Source organism: Podarcis bocagei (genome assembly GCF_964188305.1).
Source record: "Podarcis bocagei genome assembly, chromosome: 5".
In the NCBI taxonomy this organism is placed as follows: Eukaryota; Metazoa; Chordata; class Lepidosauria; order Squamata; family Lacertidae; genus Podarcis; species Podarcis bocagei.
Window position 1 is genome coordinate 57,471,823 of NC_138129.1, and position 18,896 is coordinate 57,490,718.

The 18,896-nt window shown below is 40.0% G+C and overlaps 1 protein-coding gene and 2 long non-coding RNA genes across 4 annotated transcripts in view; 1 reads left to right on the forward strand and 2 right to left on the reverse strand.

Moving 5' to 3' along the window:
* Window positions 1–4,858, forward strand: part of LOC308586564 — a 64,286-nt gene extending 59,428 nt beyond the window's left edge. Inside the window, exon 3 of the long non-coding RNA XR_014007948.1 lies at window positions 4,763–4,858. This is a non-coding gene — a long non-coding RNA (uncharacterized lncRNA). The remainder of the gene's footprint in view (window positions 1–4,762) is intronic.
* Window positions 1–18,896, reverse strand: part of LOC308586515 (BEN domain-containing protein 5-like) — a 753,040-nt gene that overhangs the window by 608,787 nt on the left and 125,357 nt on the right. The gene's annotated exons all lie outside the window — the stretch shown is intronic.
* On the reverse strand, window positions 8,995–13,127 carry LOC308586555. Its single transcript, XR_014007932.1, has 2 exons — window positions 11,435–13,127; window positions 8,995–9,274 (listed from the first exon to the last, which is right to left on the reverse strand). It is a non-coding gene; the product is annotated as an uncharacterized lncRNA (long non-coding RNA).

The following is an 18,896-nucleotide window of genomic DNA, read 5'->3' on the forward strand; positions in this document are numbered from 1 at the left end:
GAGATGGACAGATGGTGAGCCTTACATTGGATCTAACCCCTAAAACAAATGTATATAGCTCTAAGTAATGCTAACAAATTCCAAATCAAGATATAGTAGTAGTTGGGGTTTTTTTAAGCAGCTTCAATGGTACAAAAATCATTACATTATTGGGTGATAGCCAACTAAATCATAACCAGAGTTGAGTTACTAAAATAAAAGAACTACTGTTAGGAGATTTTTGAAATATTAATTGGTTTATAAATGCATTTCAATAAATACATTGACTTCAATGGGTTTACTCTGAGTATGAGTAACAATGGATACCACCCATCGTTTTCCTCTCATGCATATTATGAAGGGCAAAGAACACTGTCAATTCTGCCTTTCGAAAGTGTATTTTGCTAAATTCATTGCTTTGCAGCCACCCTCCCTTCAATGACTTAATGCTATCTGAGCACATACCTGTGAAGCACTTACTACCAAGCAAGCCAATGTTGCTATAAAGCCTGACCATCTGTGAGGGATTTGGATTGTTCCACCACCTGGTCTAGAGTGGCCCTCAAGAATTTGAAAGTTGGCCAAGTCTGAAATAAACAAGTTTCGAAAGCAATTTCCAGAGGGCTACCTTTGTCAGTCTCTCAAAGTGAAAACAACAGAAAGTCTTTTCAAGCCTTAAAGACTAACTGATTTATTATGGCATAAGCGTTTGTGTATTATCGTCCACTTCATCTGATGCAGCGTTATCCTCAGCTGGTAGACACAGGTACACTTGGCAGTGAAAGAGAGAAATGCTAGCAGTGATGCCAGAGAGAAATGAAATGAAAGAAATACAGTGATACTGTGTTAAAGCATAAATGTATGTAGAATAATTGCAGTGACCATTCACAAAGCAGTGTTGCCGATTACGCAAATACGATTACGCATTGGCAAAGTGATTAACACCTGTAGTGGACTAAAATTCCACTACTGCAATAGCACTAACACTAACAGATACAAATTAAAGGTACAGAGTGTCTTTTAATTCTGCTTTATAATCTTCCTGAGAATCTCCATTTTCCTTTTACCAGTGGAGAACTAAGGCTAAAGTGGATATTCATACTTGTGTTAAAGTGTTTTTTAAATAATAGCCAGGGTTATCCATTATGGCAAACAACAACAACAACAACTCGGGTGAATTCAACCCAGACTTAAATTTGCTTAACCCACTGAAATGTGTAGCCTTAATCATGCTTAACTTCTGTCTTAGATTTAGGCTATGTTATTGTAATAATGGCTAGCATATTATAGTTTGTCTGAGTTGTTTGTCTGAGTTGTGGGGTCAATGTTAATCAGTGAAGATATGAATTAAGAACACTTTTTTCTATTTTTGAGTCTATTTCAGTTTCCTATTGTATTAACAATCAGTATAGGCTTTTCTTTCTAACAGTGAATGGAAGCTTGTGTTAACATGCATATTTATTTAGATTTAATTGAATGATTAATTGGTGGAAATGAGATCATTAATCAACTATGCAATTCGTTAAGCATGACATCCTACTCTTTTTTTTACTTTTTTTAGAAGGTAATTCCCTGCAAAGATGTGGCATCCCAAAATGACCCTGGGCCAGAAAGAGATTCCAGAATGTCCACTACAGAGGAACAGGTATAGCGCAGAATAAATAAATAAAACAAAAACGTGACCAGCCACTTTAAGCAAGTCCCACTTCGTCATCAGAAAGTCAATTCACTCAGCTTAGCAGCATTCAATTCTCAATAACATTTTGTTCTGGGTCTCTGTCAAGTTATTCTAGGCTGTGAAATTGTCAGGAATGATGGATGACTATCACCCTTCTGCTATCTTTTTGCTTGTTCCTTAGAGATTTGCAGCTGCTGACTGCAAGACTCTTTTCTTTCGTTCTTTCTTTTTTCCAAACATGCCAAATGAACAACAGTAATTACCAGAGAGCCTACACTACAATTATTGTAGCACATAACTTTGTATCGACATCTGCAAGAGACAGAATGTTCAAGATTGATTAGTAATGATATCGCTTCCTGCTTTTCTACCAATGTTCACATAGTTTATTTATTTGTATCTAATTTTCACATAAAACATTGCCTTCTCATTTCTCACTGTTCTTAACCTGTAGATTTCTACTAATTTCTTGCAATGTATAATGGTTTAAGCAAGCGTTCTGCCAATGCCCAATTAAGTTGTACAGCATTTGTAACGCAGGGCAAAGTAAAAGACCACATCTGTATTTGTCAGGAAAAAATAAAAAAGTTTACTCTGTTGTTCCAGAATAAACTACATAAAGGTGTACAGCAGTTCAGTGTGTGGTCTGTATAATGAGGTAAAGCAGGATGACTTGATGCGTTTTCTGCCTCTCCCATCATGCTGAAGCACAGTGTCAAACTGCCTACATTGGATTAGGGCCCTTGCAAAGCCTCATGTTGCTGTTGTTTCTGCCCTTTACAGTTCTATGTTTTCCTTTTTATCTGTGTTTCCCAAGGTCCATGAGCTGCAACAGATTTTTGATATGCGTTCCCATATGCAGAATGGTAGACTGGAATGTAAGGACAGCTGCTTCAGAAAGGTTGTAGCTCTGTGGTAGATAGAGTGCATGCTCTGCATAGAGGTCTCAGATTAAATCCCTGATCTCACAGAATTGCTTATCCTCCATCATCCCATTTTTCAATATCAGGACACTCTTCGGAGGGGGGGGGAGTGTCCTGAGCTCTTGCAGGAGTGCAAGACCCAAAAATGTGTGTCTTTTGGTCTTGTACTCTGGTGTGAACCAGCTAGCTCACGCCAGAGCACTGGACAAAAAAATGAGACATTCTGGGATCCAATGAGAATGTAATTCAGGGAAGTCCTGCTCAAACCTGACCAAGGCAAAATAGTCTGACCAAGGCAAAATAGAATGATACTATTATTTTCCTTGATCTGGACATTATACTTACGTTGATGCAGTTAAAAGGACTAACTAAGCTGAAGAAGAAGTAAGGTTTACAGCTCAGTGATGGAGCGTATATGTCACATGGAGAAGATCCCAAGTTCAAACTTGATTTAAAAAAATCTCAGATAGTAGGACTAGAACAGAATGTTGTCTGAGTCTTTGGAAAGCTGTTGCCAGTCAGAGTAGAATGTACTGTTATACAACAAACTATGCTTACACTGCCTCAGTACTATGGGGATGTGCAACTGATAATATTTTCAAGACATGTCATTTCTACTACTACTACTACTACTACTACTAATAATAATAATAATGGAATATGTATATGCCTCCTATCTAACTGGGTTGCCCCAGCCACTCTGGGGCCACTCAGCAGCTCCCAACAAAATATTAAAAATGCAAAGTAATTTGCAATTCTCATCTCAAATTTTAAAAACACAGTTTGCTATTTAGCTGCTGAGAAACACAAGCCCCAAACTCCAGTGGGCATGTAAAACCAGTAATGCAACTCTGGATTGTGACCATAGTAATCTGCTCATCTATATGCTGATCAGGTATTTGAACCTAAATTTCTCACACCCAATCCAAACACAGTATTCACTGCACCATGCTGCCCCTTGGTGGTTTAAGACATGAAAACTGGTAAAAATATATTAATGTTTATAATGAAAATTCATGGCTATTGCATTGTAGAACACCCCCTGCAGAAGCCAATTCTATGATGCTCCTTGTCTCATCTTTCCATATCCTATGCTACTTTCAAAAGAATGAATAGTATCTGTGATGCAATATACTTATTTGTTCACTTTCAAACCTTTGTTCATCAACAATGCAGTATATATTTTTAAAGGACAAAAAAATGAAAACAGTAAACATCTGCATGTAACAGATACGTAAGTACTTTGGGTATCTGAAGAAGTGTGCATGCCCACAAAAGCTCATACCAAGAACTAACTTAGTTGGTCTTTAAAGTGCTACTGGAAGGAATTTTTTATTTTGACTATGACAGACCAACACGGCTACCTATCTGTAAGTACTTTGGTAAATTTACTGGTTTATCCAAGATTAGAAGTATTTATCAACAGAAAAATATAGACCGATCATCTCAATGGTTTACAGAACAATCCACCCCACTTTGTGATAGGTTGTTTGGAGTTACTGCAGCATCGGGTGGAGGTTTCCCTCCACTGGCCTCTGAGATGCCAGAGTCACTCTGATAACACATAGCTCTGCTTCCATGCACCCAATATGCAGGTGAGTGGAAGTGCGGCCAGCGTGTTCCCCAGTGGAAAGTTCTGGAATCAGGCATTCCAGGAGCAAGCAGGTGCTGAGCTGGCCCAGCTTGTGGTGGAGGCTCTGTTATACTGTTAAGCCTTGTTGGGCAGTAGCCAAAATGTACACTGCATCCTTGCATTTTTATAAAGAAAGCCATGAACAAATGCAACAAATAAACAAGTGTATATAGGTCACCTAGCTTCTTCCAAACTTATACAATCCAATACAGTGGTACCTCGGGTTACAGACGCTTTTGGTTACAGACTCCGCTAACCCAGAAATAGTACCTCGGGCTAAGAACTTTGCTTCAGGATGAGAACAGAAATCGTGCTCTGGCGGCGCAGCAGCAGCAGGAGGCCCCATTAGCTAAAGTGATACCTCAGGTTAAGAACAGTTTCAGGTTAAGAACGGACCTTCAGATCAAATTAAGTTCTTAACCCGAGGTACCACTGTACTTGGCTATGAAACCCCTACATGTATAGCCCCTGAAGTATTTTGTACCTAATTTTGAATTAACAGCAGATGTTCTACAATGAAAATTAAATGACCTTTATTTCTTTTTTTAGGGTGGGGATCCAAAAGATTGCTCAAGGAACTTTGCAAGATAACAATAAGGTTTCAGAGGTGACATTCAGCCATCTCTGATGCAGTCAAAAAATGAGGAAGTTCTGGCTCGTGGGCAGAAGGAATTGCATGTCTCTATAGATCCCAACTGTTGTGGCTGCATTTACCAAACATAAACCAGCTGCTTCCTGCTTTACCCTTTAACCCTGTAAATGTTATCTCTATTGATATTACACCTATAACTACTGTGGAAGAGATTTAACAAGGCATTATAGAAGCTTCTGAGTTTGTCTGCAGCTCATGCGTGCTTCTAATTGGAAATTACTGCACTGTCTTCACATAGAGATAAGGATTTATGTCATTTTATCTAGAGAATAATTTTCTCACAAGAGAAAAATTAAAACCACATTTAATCAAACATTAATTTACCATTAATGTGTTCATAAGTTATCTTTATTTAGAAATTGTCAGTTATCCTGTTTGTGTATGCATTTAAATACAAGTCAGTCACTTCCTTTCTTCCTCCTCCTACAATACTCATCCCCATTCTCATGATATTACAGTATCACTATGACAACAATCGTACTGTTTTAAGAATGCTTAGAAAGGGAGAATGAAAGTGATCTTATCTGTGCAAGTCTGCCTGAAAAAACATATGGTGAATGAAGGAGAGCTGAAGAAAGACGAAACAATACATTTACACACACAATATTAGTTGAGATTCATATAACAGCTATTATTAAAAGCTAGCAGCAGCATATAATTTTGAGTTCATGACAGTATAACCTAAGGTTTGCAATCATGCACTCAGTTAAATAGGTTTTAAGTGAGCATATCTGGATAGAGAAGGGCATATGTATACAGTAGGTAGCAAAACATTTACAGGAAACTAGAGAAAATCCTTTCTTTGCAACGATACTGCTTATGTTCTAAGGCTGTGCATTATGAGCACCAACATCTTGCCCTCAGAAGAAGTTTAGACAGTCTAACTTTGAATTGTTGACATCTCCTCAGTTTATTAAATCCTATTTACAACAGACCATGCTCTATTTTAGTGCAGCTTGTGGAGTTCTGTTCAGAACTTCTGAGTTTTATACTTACTGCAATTTTGAATTGCAAGAGTTTGGAATCAGGGAGGAGCTGAATGAGTAAGGTTCGATCCAGACAAAATGGAGATGTTGACGACAGTTCTTCTAGTTAACACAGGAGAAAATGAAGGTTCAGTAGACGGTTGTATTCCCATATACACTCTTGAGCTGCTCCTAGACCTAAGCTCTGTTCCTGAAACCTGGCTGGCATCTATCACAAGGAATGCCTTTCAGCAACATAAACTGGTGAGTCTGTGGCTGCTCCTGGAGAAGGTCAAATTGGTCACTGGCATTCAGGTCTTGGCAACCTCCAGGCTGGAGTTGATGAGGCTGCCTTTGAAGTCTGCTGAAAACTTCGATTAGTTTGAAGTTCAAAGTGTTTACTTTTAAAATACTAAAATACTGTCTTTCGATTAACCTTTGAAGGTGTAACTTGAGTAGTTTTGCCAGCTGATTTAACAGCCACTGATAAATTATGATGTATTTTAATGCTCCTTTGGCATATTTCTTTCTTGCAGTTGTGTTATAGTTCCTTCTTTATATTTGCTGTTATCTGTTGGTTGGTGGCTTTGATGCCTTTATATTTGCTGGTCAATGCCTGAGGGCTATGTTCAGCTGATGAAGGAGAAAAAAGCCACATATCAATAACCAGGAGAAATTGGTAGACTGGAAACAGCCATGAGAGTGACAACCACTTGACAGGAAAGTGAAGATTCTCAATGCACTATGCTTCCAATGCAGTGGATATTCTCCCATGCTTGTATATTGAAGGAGAAGGTTTCTGGCTTTCATTGGTTTATCACTATCTTCCTTGAAGGTATTTCCCCATTGTTACCTTTCCAGGAAAACTGCACTAAACTGTCCTTTGTGGTGGCTTGAAGACCTGATTGAAGACCAATGAGGTGCAGATCACAGCTTACATGTAGACCAGCCCACAAATAGTGAATTTAGTCAGTGGTCATAAACATGGACTCAGATCATGGTTCAAGGATTGTAGGTGAGGAAGCAGTCTTGTCCCTGTCAACTTTTCCAAGGACTAACATAGCAGGACATGCTGGAAGTCATTTGATAATTTGAAAATGACTGACAATAGTTAGGTTACATTATAGCCAAGTGACAATATACTTTAGGATCTAGGTCTTCAACAGATGCCACGTCTTGTACCGCATAAACCCAGCAGCGAACCCCTTCCTTAGGACAGCTGGTGCAGAACTAGGCACAGTATCACAACAGCAAGTAACCTCTGTGCCCAGTTCAGATGGTCTACAAAAGCACCATAGGACCCAAAGCACTTGCAGAACAGCATGAACTTGCCTTACTCTGAAATGCTACAAGACAAAACTACCCATTGGAACGATAATGTTATATGATTGGGAGGCTACACAGCCAGCATCTAGCAAGTAACAAATAATGCAAGAAAAAAAGCAGGTACAGGAATGGATAAGGTAACTTAAGCAAGTTCAAGGAAGGAATGAAAGTTTTCAATCTCTTGTTTCCCTGTAGCTCCCTGTGACCCCTTAAAAGGCCACCCCAGGAAGTCAAAGGGTAGTTCTGAAATGAGGTGTAAGAGGCTGCCTGAGAGTTTAATTATCATTAGGACCCAAGTCCAATTTTGGATAACTCTATCTATCCCCCAACAGCTTCCTACACCCCATCCAACATTGTTGAGGAAGACCTAACCAACTTTTCAGAGCAGCTTTCTGGGAATAGGGGTTTTGCTGGATCTAGAAAAGGATACAAAACTTTGCTTCCATAAATTTCCTTCATGTAGCATATATGAAGATCCAAGCCATAATTAGAGCATGTGTGCTGATCAGCCAGCTATGTTATTTGAGACGGCACAGCAGTGGGGAAAATTACTTTGCTCCTGACAGTGAGTGGGCACAAGGTATAGAATCATAGAATCATAGAATCATAGAGTTGGAAGAGACCACAAGGGCCATCGAGTCCAACCCCCTGCCAAGCAGGAAACACCATCAGAGCACTCCTGACATATGGTTGTCAAGCCTCTGCTTAAAGACCTCCAAAGAAGGAGACTCCACCACACTCCTTGGCAGCAAATTCCACTGTCGAACAGCTCTTACTGTCAGGAAGTTCTGTCAGGTAAGAGTGCTGCAAGGCTTGAGGTGGTCAACAAAGATGTGGGCCTTAATAAACTGCTTACATACACCCTCAACAAAAACACCTTCAATAAATCAGACTGAGTCTGAGCTACTGCACAGCTGCATTTCTTGACCCATCCCTTATCCTTCAGAGACCATCCTTGATGTCTGCTCACCTGGAGACATTGTAGGAAAAGCAAGAAGGATAAAGGACTACGTATATTATCTCTATTGACAAGAAATCTTGAAAATGCAGTTATGAAAATGAAAAAAGAAGTCCCAGGAAGCCTGAAAAGAGTGGAGTGGGGTGACACAGTTTGAAGTCTCTGACCTTTTACACTCTGGTTTGGAGGGGAAAGTGAAAGGTCTATTCAATGGGAAGGTACTTGAAATGGAGCTGTAGAATATCTGGATACGCTGGAGTTTAAAAGTTTTAAAATAATGATAATAAGCCAGCTCAACGTCTTTATAAATTTACCATTTGTCTTGCCTACCAGCAAGACTTTCTTCAGAGAGGCTGTTTGGAAGTTGGGTTTGTTGTTGGTATCAGGAAAACTTGTCTGTTGCCTTCAAATGTTGAGATGTTTGCTTTTACAAGAAACAGTAGCATGACATGACGCCTGTCACCTTCATTGCAAATCTTTAGGTGCCAGGCAAAAACATTTCTCTTCTCCTAAGCCTCTGGCTAATTAAGCAACGTATGACCTTTTAAACTGGTGGTGAGGGCATTATTTTGCTTATTTGTTACTATGTTATAAAATTTTGTGGTTTTATATTGTAAGCTGCCCTGTGATCCTCAGATGAAGGGTGTTATAGAAATTTAATAGATAAATAAAAATAAAATGCCCACTCTCTTTTCTCACCTGTAATGCAGGAGGAAGAGTAGGGTTTGGAAGAGGTCTCAGGTGTAGAATAGCATGAACAGAATCATGAGGAAAAAGACATTGAAGAAGCTGTGTCCCATGAAGATTTCCACAAATAGACATTGTTTGTCTATTTTTTTATTGTATGTTAGTTTTAAAAATAACCACATGAGAAAATGAAGAATATCAACAGGAGAGACCTTTATTTTTGACCATGAAAACAAAAAAGAGAAAGTAAACATCTGTAATATGCTTATCATTTCAGCCAAAAGTTGTGCTTCCCTTTAGCAAAAATAAGGAATTATCTTTTGGCATTCTTTCTTTAGAAACAAATGTCCATTCCACTTAGCCCATCCTAACAGCCAGATCCTTTGCTTAGCTCCTCCAGAGTATCAATTTGGTGGTGTGCCTTCTGTCTGTGCTGCCCAGTCTCCTCCTCTCTTCCCATGGTGAAAGAAGGTCTGCTGGCAAAGCAAAGGAAAGAAGAAGAAAAACAAGGTTGTGTATTTTTGTACATTGTTGAAGCATGTGCACTTTCAGTCATTTAAGTGCCGATGTGAATTTTTATTTTTCATAATATGTTAAATAACTTTTACACCTCCAATATTATTGCTCATACCATCCTTATTAGCATATTGTTCATGTTCATTTTATAACGTCATTATCATGCAGTTGTTGTTTTCATATGTGAAGGTTTGCCATTTACATTTTTCTTGAACTGAGATGGCTACTGAGAAACAACCATAGATCCTCTGCTCCTCAACAGAAGTGCCTTTTCCTGTTTCCTCATACTTCCTCGAAGTAGTATTATTTAGTTAACAAAATCTTTATGTCCCGCACTCCCTGTTCTGTTGATACAACCTCCAAGGTGGCTACAGTTCCTTGTTTTACTTCCATGGGGCTTGGAGCACAGTTCTACAATGGTTCAGTTTTTTTCTTGTGATTTGTCTCCCTTCAATAAACCACACACATTAAGCCAAGAACAAACCTCGTCCAGAGTGAGAGAAACCATGAACCTGGGTTCATATGCCATGCGAAGCCAAACTTTCACTTAGTCCAGGATAACATAGCAGGAGCAGGATTAGGAAAGAAGCACTTTGGTCATGATATTCACTCCAGGAATGCACACAAGTTGCTCATTTGCCCCAAGGCATATTTCAGCTTTATGTTACATGTGAACCAGGCCAGTGTCAAAGCGATAAATTATTTTAAGTTCAAAATTGCTTTTAGTCTATGCTCTGAAAGCATGCTCAGATTTATATAAATAGTCTTTTAGTGCCTAGGATGGAAAAATAGGGATGAACAAGATAAACAAAGGACCAAAGCAACACGGGTCTTAGAAGAATGTGAGCCAACAATTAAAAAATAAAGTAACACCAGGAGCTTTAACTTTCTTTTGTTCACAAATGTGCTATTATGATTATTAAGTAAAGAACAATATCAAAACGAATACATCAGAATAAGCTCCATATTTATGGAACTGTAGGTTTGTAGTATTCTTCACTTTAAGGGTGATAATTAAAATATTTGAAACACCTACCTATAAAGCTGCAGACATTTAATATAGTGTGCAATAACAGAATTTGATAAGGATGTCACCTTCATCAAAAATCATAGTTAACTGTGTACAGCTTTTTCCTAGGGGATTTTCCAAACAGAATTAATTGTATTTCTTCAAGTTAATTTTACTAAGAAATATTATAGCTAAGCATAATGTGTAATTTGACAAACAAACAAAATAACACTTTTACTTACAGATTATACATTTCTCTGACAAATTTCTGCAATACCAAGTGTTGCAATACCAAGAAACAAACAAACACACAAAAACCCACCACAGAACAGTTGACCTAAATTATCTTCAATCTAAACAGCTGTTCACAGTACAACGCCACACAAAAGCTTCCTCTGGTTTATAATATAACTTTCATTTTAGTATCCAATGAAGTCATGGGCAAGGACTCCCATTGTGTTTAATGTGGACAAGGTACCATTATTCTTGCTAAAACAAAACAGAAAATGAGGATAGAATTTGAAAAAAACTACTGCAGTTATTCCCAAGATGGAAATTGCTTTACAGTGGTGCCCTGCAAGACGAATGCCTCGCAAGACGAAAAACTCGCTAGACGAAAGGGTTTTCTGTTTCTGCATTGCTTCGCTAGACGAATTTCCCTATGGGCTTGCTTTGCAAGACGAAAACGTCTTGCGCTTTTTTTTAAAAGCCGCTTGAAGAGGCGCAGTTGCGACGGACCGTGCTTCGCAAGACGAAAAACATCGCAAGACGAAAAGACACGCGGAACGAATTCTTTTCGTCTTGCGAGGCACCACTGTACCATGAATTTCTGTTCTCCAAGTCTTCTGGATGGCTTTCCTGTTATGGGTTGTAACTTCCTGGCAGCTGGTTGCCTATGCTATCTGAAACATGCACTGATTTAACCAGCTAGAAATGGTAGTTTTAGAGCAGGGGTGGCCAACTCCTGAGGGACTGCAATCTACTTTCAGAATTAAAATCTGGGTCAAAGTTGTTGAGCTTTTTTTAAGGAGGAGGAATGCCCCATTTTATGCCCATTTGGGGTCAGTTTGGGGGGGGACTTTTAAGGGGGACAGGATTAGTCGCTCACCAAATCAGCGCTGTGAAAAACTCTGTCTTCCGTTACAGATATCAGGAGAAAATCCAGGCAGGGAAGAGGGGCCGGGGCCGGGTGCTCTTAGGCAAAAGCAAAGGAAAATGAACCCGTGATCAAGAGCGATCGACTGCAACCTCCTGGGGATCGACCACTCAATCCCGATCGACCTGCTGGACATCCCTGTTTTAGAGAATTTGTTTCCAATACATTTGCATCCAAACAAATAAATGGAGCCCAGACTTCCTGCAAACTAAATAAAAGCAAAGTGCTCTACAAATATCTAAGGTATACCAACGGTGTTCTTGAGGATGAGTAGAATTAGCTAAGAATGAGGGTAGAATTATTTCCTGATCACTATGGAAGAAAAAAAATCATGTTGTGGACAAGGACCTTATCTGGCCTAAAGACCATTTTGTTAAAGTGAGGAATTAACCCCCTTCAAGTAACAGGTGAGAGGGATAATATTGGGCAACATCAGTAAGACTCATCTTTTATCAGTATAGATGTCGTTTAAGACTTTTACTGGCTGAATTTGTTTTAATTGGTTTTAAAGTATGTTACTTTGAGGCACTTACAAATAAAATAAATAAATAACTTCTTGGAACAACTATTATGCCACACCTCAGGGGTGCAAATTGATAACTGACCATTTACATCCCCCCTTAAAAAAAGATTCTAGGCAAAGTTACAAGGACTCTTATATCATCAGGAGGAATCAGTATATGACATTATTTCCCCTGGCTCTAACTCTGCGCTCAAGGACTGTGCCAAGAAATGGCTTTACTGAAGAACAAGAATTGCAGTTATTTAATGGAAATGGAGCTATGTAGAGCAAAGACAGACGCAGGTTATGCTTTAGGTTTCTGTTTTGCCCTAATATTTTATATCTGCTTCCCTTTTGGAACACACATCAAACCATTTAAAAGCTTTTGTTTCTGGTAAAAAAATCACTACAGAACTAAAGAATATTAAGCTTTATAACAAAAATCCTTGAAAGAGTGTATTGCAAAAAAAGAACAATAACAACACAATTACAGTTTTTGCCACGGAACTGTTTTTAGGATTACTTCCTGACTCACAAGAGAGAGACACATAAGAAGAGCCCAGCTGGACAAAACCAGAGCCCCATCTAGTCCAGCATTCTTTCCCCACTGTGGCCAACCAGATGCCCTTTGGAAAACCATGAGCGGAATATAAATGTAACTGCACTGTTCCCCAGAAGCTAGTATTGCAATGATAGCTTGCACCTACCAAGGTTTATCAGAATTCCCCATAAAAGTTTACACTGTATTTAAAAACAACCCTTTACATTCCTTGAAATTCCCTGCCTAAGCTGAAATCTCCAATTTTACCTTGCAAATTTGCTGTTGGCAAAATTTCGCAGCAACTCAAGTTGCTTCTACTATGCAGAAAAGTTCAATTTCTAATGGATTTTTTATGATGGTGGCCTATAAAGATTTTGGTTTATTCTCTAGGTTTTGCATTGGTGAGCATGTCTGAGCACATTTCTGTTTTGTAACAATCTAGATGATAAATGCAAACTTCTTTAAGCAGCACTGAAATGCTTCTAAGTGAAAAGATTATCCCATCCTTTTTGAAGTGATACTAAGAAATGGCAATACTTTTTTAAAAAAATGAAAACAGATTTAAAACTGCTATTAAATGCTACTATTTCTGGAGATTTTTTTTAATGAAAGAGGAATAAGAAAGCTGAGACTGAATAGAACCTTTGTTATCATAGATACTGGGCAGGTGTGTCATTTTCAACTGTAAGCATAAATTTGATAAGAGGCTTCTCTGCAATGGTACCTGAATAACGTACAGAAGATGTGCAGAAAAGCACGGATGGGGTGGGGGAGAGACTGAGCTAGCTCACACCTCACATTTATCTCACAGTTGATCTGCTATCCAGTCTTTGAAATTTCCATTAAAACAAAGGGAGAACAGGTTTTTAGAATTTACTGGGCTGTGATCTCTCCAATCTGTTCACCCTTCACTCCACCACCTTTTGCGTAGATATTAATTCAAAAGGCTCTTGCAATGGGTGACATTTCTAAACATCTGAAAGTCTTTTTTCAGAGCGCTGTCTTCAATGTACAGAAGTTGAGAAATATTAATTTCCCAATGGAGATAAGTGAGAAAAATATTGGCTGGGGAAGGAAGGAGGAGGGCAAAGAAGGATGCATTGCAGTTAGTAAGCAGCTGTATAGAAAAGAGAGAAAGTGTTTAAAATGCATTTCAGAAGAATTTAATGTATATTAATGATGCATTCTATGAAACCAGCAGGTTGTCAAACTTTTACCATATCAGCAAAATTGCATCACACTACCCTGAACTTTTATGAACAGAATGGAGACAAAAATGTCACTTTTAAGAATTTTAAGCAATTTGCCCCACTTCAGTGCTATCCATTCTGCTCCTCATTGGAGGACAGCTAAAACCATTTCTAAACCTGGTGCAGCTATTTATTTGGTAAAGGCTGCTATACTCACCCTCTGGAAATCAAATGTACACTGCTCAATCAGCACAACATGTGCTGAAAAATAATAAATGCATCTAATTTGAATCAAGAATTTTCATAATCACGAAGAACCCATACATACAAAAAACAGTTATAACATCTAAATTTGATTCTGGAACACACATTTCACATCAAGATTGTGGAGAGCTCAGGCATACCTAGGTAGACAGAGACCATTTAGGCTTGCTGGAAACTAGGACAAACCACATCCCATTCTGAAAGCAAAACCTATTAGTCTATGGAGCCATGCCCAGATAACTACCACTTATGGAACAGACATTTAGCAGTTTTAAGTTATTCCCATAACTGCCAGGCTTGTGAATGGCAGATGGGGTGTTCAGGAGAAGACAGCCCCAATGCACCATGTTTGGGACCTGATAATAGGAACACTCACGAAACTACTGCACAGCCAAATCTTTCAACTAATGTTTTTCACCCATTTGAAAGGGGTGGTCGTGGTCCCCAAACAGGAATTCTTCAGCTACAGAATCCTATGATGGCAGCCCTGAGAAGATGAATCCACTCTGCTGTCCTTCCCATGTGGATCCACTGACAAAAAAAAAAGCCTGTATCTTGTCTCTTGAAGTCTGAGGAAAAATCTATGCCACTGAACTCCTTTGGTAGAAAGGGTGGAATATGAAATATTAATATTAATAATATGTAGATGATCCTCAGGGCACCTTCCAACTCAATGATTCTATAACTCGGTCATAGACTCTTTGTCTTGGAGGATAAAAAAAAACATTGATGAGTGTCCCTCAAACCAGTTGCCAGAGCCTAGAAAACAGTCAAGAACTATTAGAAAATGGCCAGTTGCAACACTCAGGGGTGGGTCTTCCATCCTGACTACCCAAACTAGACTGTATAGCTCTGCAAATTGCTGCAAGACTCAGCTGACAAGTTTTATCTTCTGCCTCAGCTGCAGGACTGCTAACTACAGTCCTGAACAAGCATTCAGCACCTTGGACAAGGACCATAACCTCTCTTTGCCTTAGGGCTTATCCACACTTAGCTTTTCATAGAATCATAGAATCATAGAATCATAGAATCATAGAGTTGGAAGAGACCACAAGGGCCATCGAGTCCAACCCCCTGCCAAGCAGGAAACACCATCAGAGCACTCCTGACATATGGTTGTCAAGCCTCTGCTTAAAGACCTCCAAAGTAGGAGACTCCACCACACTCCTTGGCAGCAAATTCCACTGTCGAACAGCTCTTACTGTCAGGAAGTTCTTCCTAATGTTTAGGTGGAATCTTCTTTCTTGTAGTTTGGATCCATTGCTCCGTGTTCGCTTCTCTGGAGCAGCAGAAAACAACCTTTCTCCCTCCTCTATGTGACATCCTTTTATATATTTGAACATGGCTATCATATCACCCCTTAACCTCCTCTTCTCCAGGCTAAACATGCCCAGCTCCCTTAGCCGTTCCTCATAAGGCATCGTTTCCAGGCCTTTGACCATTTTGGTTGCCCTCCTCTGGACACGTTCCAGTTTGTCAGTGTCCTTCTTGAATTGTGGTGCCCAGAACTGGACACAGTACTCCAGGTGTGGTCTGACCAGAGCAGAATACAGTGGCACTATTACTTCCCTTGATCTAGATGCTATACTCCTATTGATGCAGCCCAGAATTGCATTGGCTTTTTTAGCTGCCGCGTCACACTGTTGGCTCATGTCAAGTTTGTGGTCAACCAAGACTCCTAGATCCTTTTCACATGTACTGCTCTCAAGCCAGGTGTCACCCATCTTGTATTTGTGCCTCTCATTTTTTTTGCCCAAGTGCAATACTTTACATTTCTCCCTGTTAAAATTCATTTTGTTTGTTTTTGCCCAGTTCTCTAATCTGTCAAGGTCGTTTTGAAGTGTGATCCTGTCCTCTGGGGTGTTAGCCACCCCTCCCAGTTTGGTGTCATCTGCAAATTTGATCAGGATGCCCTTGAGTCCATCATCCAAGTCGTTGATAAAGATGTTAAATAAGACCGGGCCCAAGACAGAACCCTGTGGCACCCCACTAGTCACTCTTCTCCAGGATGAAGAGGAACCATTGATGAGCACCCTTTGGGTTCGGTCAGTCAGCCAGTTACAAATCCACTGAGTGGTAGCAGAGTCAAGACCGCATTTTACCAGCTTCTTTACAAGAATATCATGGGGCACCTTGTCAAATGCCTTACTGAAATCAAGGTAGGCTATATCCACTGAGTTCCCTTCATCTACCAGGCTTGTAATTCTGTCAAAAAATGAGATCAGGTTAGTCTGACATGACTTATTTTTCAGAAATCCATGCTGACTATTGGTGATCACAGCATTCCTTTCTAGGTGCTCACAGACTGTTTGCTTAATGATCTGCTCCAGAATCTTCCCTGCTATTGATGTCAGACTGACTGGGCGGTAATTATTTGGGTCCTCTCTTTTCCCCTTTTTGAAAATAGGGACAACATTTGCCCTCCTCCAGTCTGCCGGGACTTCGCCTGTTCTCCAGGATTTCTCGAAGATGACTGCCAGTGGTTCTGAGATCACATCTGCCAGTTCTTTTAATACTCTTGGATGCAGTTCATCTGGCCCTGGAGACTTGAATACATCTAAACTAGCCAAATATTCTTGTACTGTCTCCTTAGTTATTCTGGGCTGTGTTTCCTTTGCTGAATCATTTGCTCCAAATTCTTCAGGTCGGGCATTGTTTTCTTTATCGGAGAAGACTGAGGCAAAGAAGGCATTGAGGAGTTCAGCCCTTTCTGTGTCCCCTGTTTGCATTTCACCATCTTCTCCTCTGAGTGACCCCACTGTTTCTTTGTTCTTCCTTTTGCTACGAACATACCCATAAAAGCCTTTTTTGTTGCTTTTAACCTCTCTAGCAAGCCTGAGTTCATTCTGTGCTTTAGCTTTTCTGACTTTGTGTCTACATGTGCTGGCTATTTGTTTGAATTCCTCTTTGGTGGTTTCCCCCCTTTTCCATTTTTTGTACACATCCTTTTTTAATCTTAATTCAGTTAAAAGTTCTTTAGATAGCCACCCTGACTTCTTTAGGCACCTTCCATGTTTCCGTCTCATTGGTATTGCCTGACGTTGTGCTTTTACTATCTCCCTCTTAACAAACTCCCAGCCATCATGAACTCCCTTTCCTTTTAGTATTGCTGTCCATGGGATCTCACCCAGCACTTTCCTAAGTTTTATGAAGTCGGCTTTCTTAAAGTCAAGAAATTGAGTCCTAGTATGCTTGGCTGCTCCTTTCCGCTGTATAGTAAACTTCAGAAGAGCATGATCACTCGCGCCTAATGATCCTTCCACTTCTACCCCACTAACCAGGTCATCAACATTGGTTAGGACCAGATCTAAAATGGCTGTTCCTCTTGTTGCTTCTCCCACTTTCTGGACAATGAAGTTGTCTGCAAGGCCAGTGAGGAATCTGTTTGACCTTATGCTCTTGGCTGAGTTTGACGTCCAACAAATATCCGGGTAATTGAAGTCCCCCATTACTACTATCTCCCTTCCTTTTGCATGCTTGGCCATCTGTTCCAGGAAGGCATCATCTATGTCCTCCGTTTGGCTTGGGGGTCTATAGTAAACTCCCACAATGAGGTCTCTGTTATTCTTCTCTCCCTTAATTTTGACCCAAATGCTCTCACATTGGCTTTGAGGTTCTAAATCTTGGATCTCTTCACAGGTATACACATCCCTGACATATAACGCCACTCCTCCTCCTTTCTTGTCTGGTCTGTTTCTCTGAAATAGATTGTATCCCCCCATTATTACATTCCAATCGTGGGACTTATCCCACCAGGTTTCAGTGATGCCTATTATGTCATATTTAGTTTGCTGTACCAAGAGCTCAAGCTCATCTTGTTTATTTCCCATGCTTTGCGCATTAGTGTACAGACATTGAAGTCCATTAATCATTCCCCCGTGTCTCTTATTTAAGGATTTTTTCCTCCCACCACTAGGTCCGCGTGCTGTTTGCTCCATTTGGTCTATGACATTTGGATGATCATCTTCATTAATTGATAGACTCCTACCTTCAGGAGCACTGTCTCCCTCCCCCACATTAGTCAGTTTAAAGCCCTCCTGATGAGGTTTCTGAGATTTTTGGCAAAAACATTCCTCCCAACCGTTGTGAGGTGCAGCCCATCACTTGCCAGAAGTCCATCTTCAAGAAACTGCAGTCCGTGATCTAAGAATCCAAACCGTTCCTGTTTACACCATTTGCGAACCTGCCCTGCAGGTTCCAGGCACAGGGCTGTGCTTTAAAGTTTCCTGCCTGAGCACCTTTTTTCCACCCCAGAGCTTTCCCCACAAAAACCCACTCTTTAAAGCTGAAGTGCAACAAATAGCAATTGTGAATAAGCCCTGTTCCGAAACTCTAGGCCTACTGATTTACATCTTGCTAAGGCAATCAATTTCCTTTGGATCAGGTCTGGGATGGGGGGATATTGAAGATGTCCTTGAAGAGGGTAGGTTTGTGCTTGCCTTATTAACTGTAGATTAATTAACTTATTTAATATGAGTTAATTAGCCAATTAAGTGTATGAAGTGACTGAGAGGTCTTTATGGCTCTTGGAACTTTAGAAAAACCCCATGAGTGCTCAAGTGGCCTGAGGCTCTCCAGTGTGGCAGAACTTCCTGACATGCCTATGGGACCAGACAGTAACATGTGAGGTCATGCACATTCCTTGAAATGCTGCCAAGCTGGGAATCTGCAGGAGAGAACCCTGTGCTGCAAATGTGCACAGGACTTTCCTAAAGTTTTAACAGCCTAAAGATCCCTTGGCCATCTATTACAGTTAATGGGGTAAGTGCAAATGCTTATTTCTATACATCAATGATGCCAGAGAATGAATGACAAGTGAAAGGAAGGGAATAAAATATGGGGGAAATAGAGGATACAAAGTTGGGCTCTTGGCCTACAGTTATGCTTAAACCACCAGGTTAGGGCAAGTGTATCAGG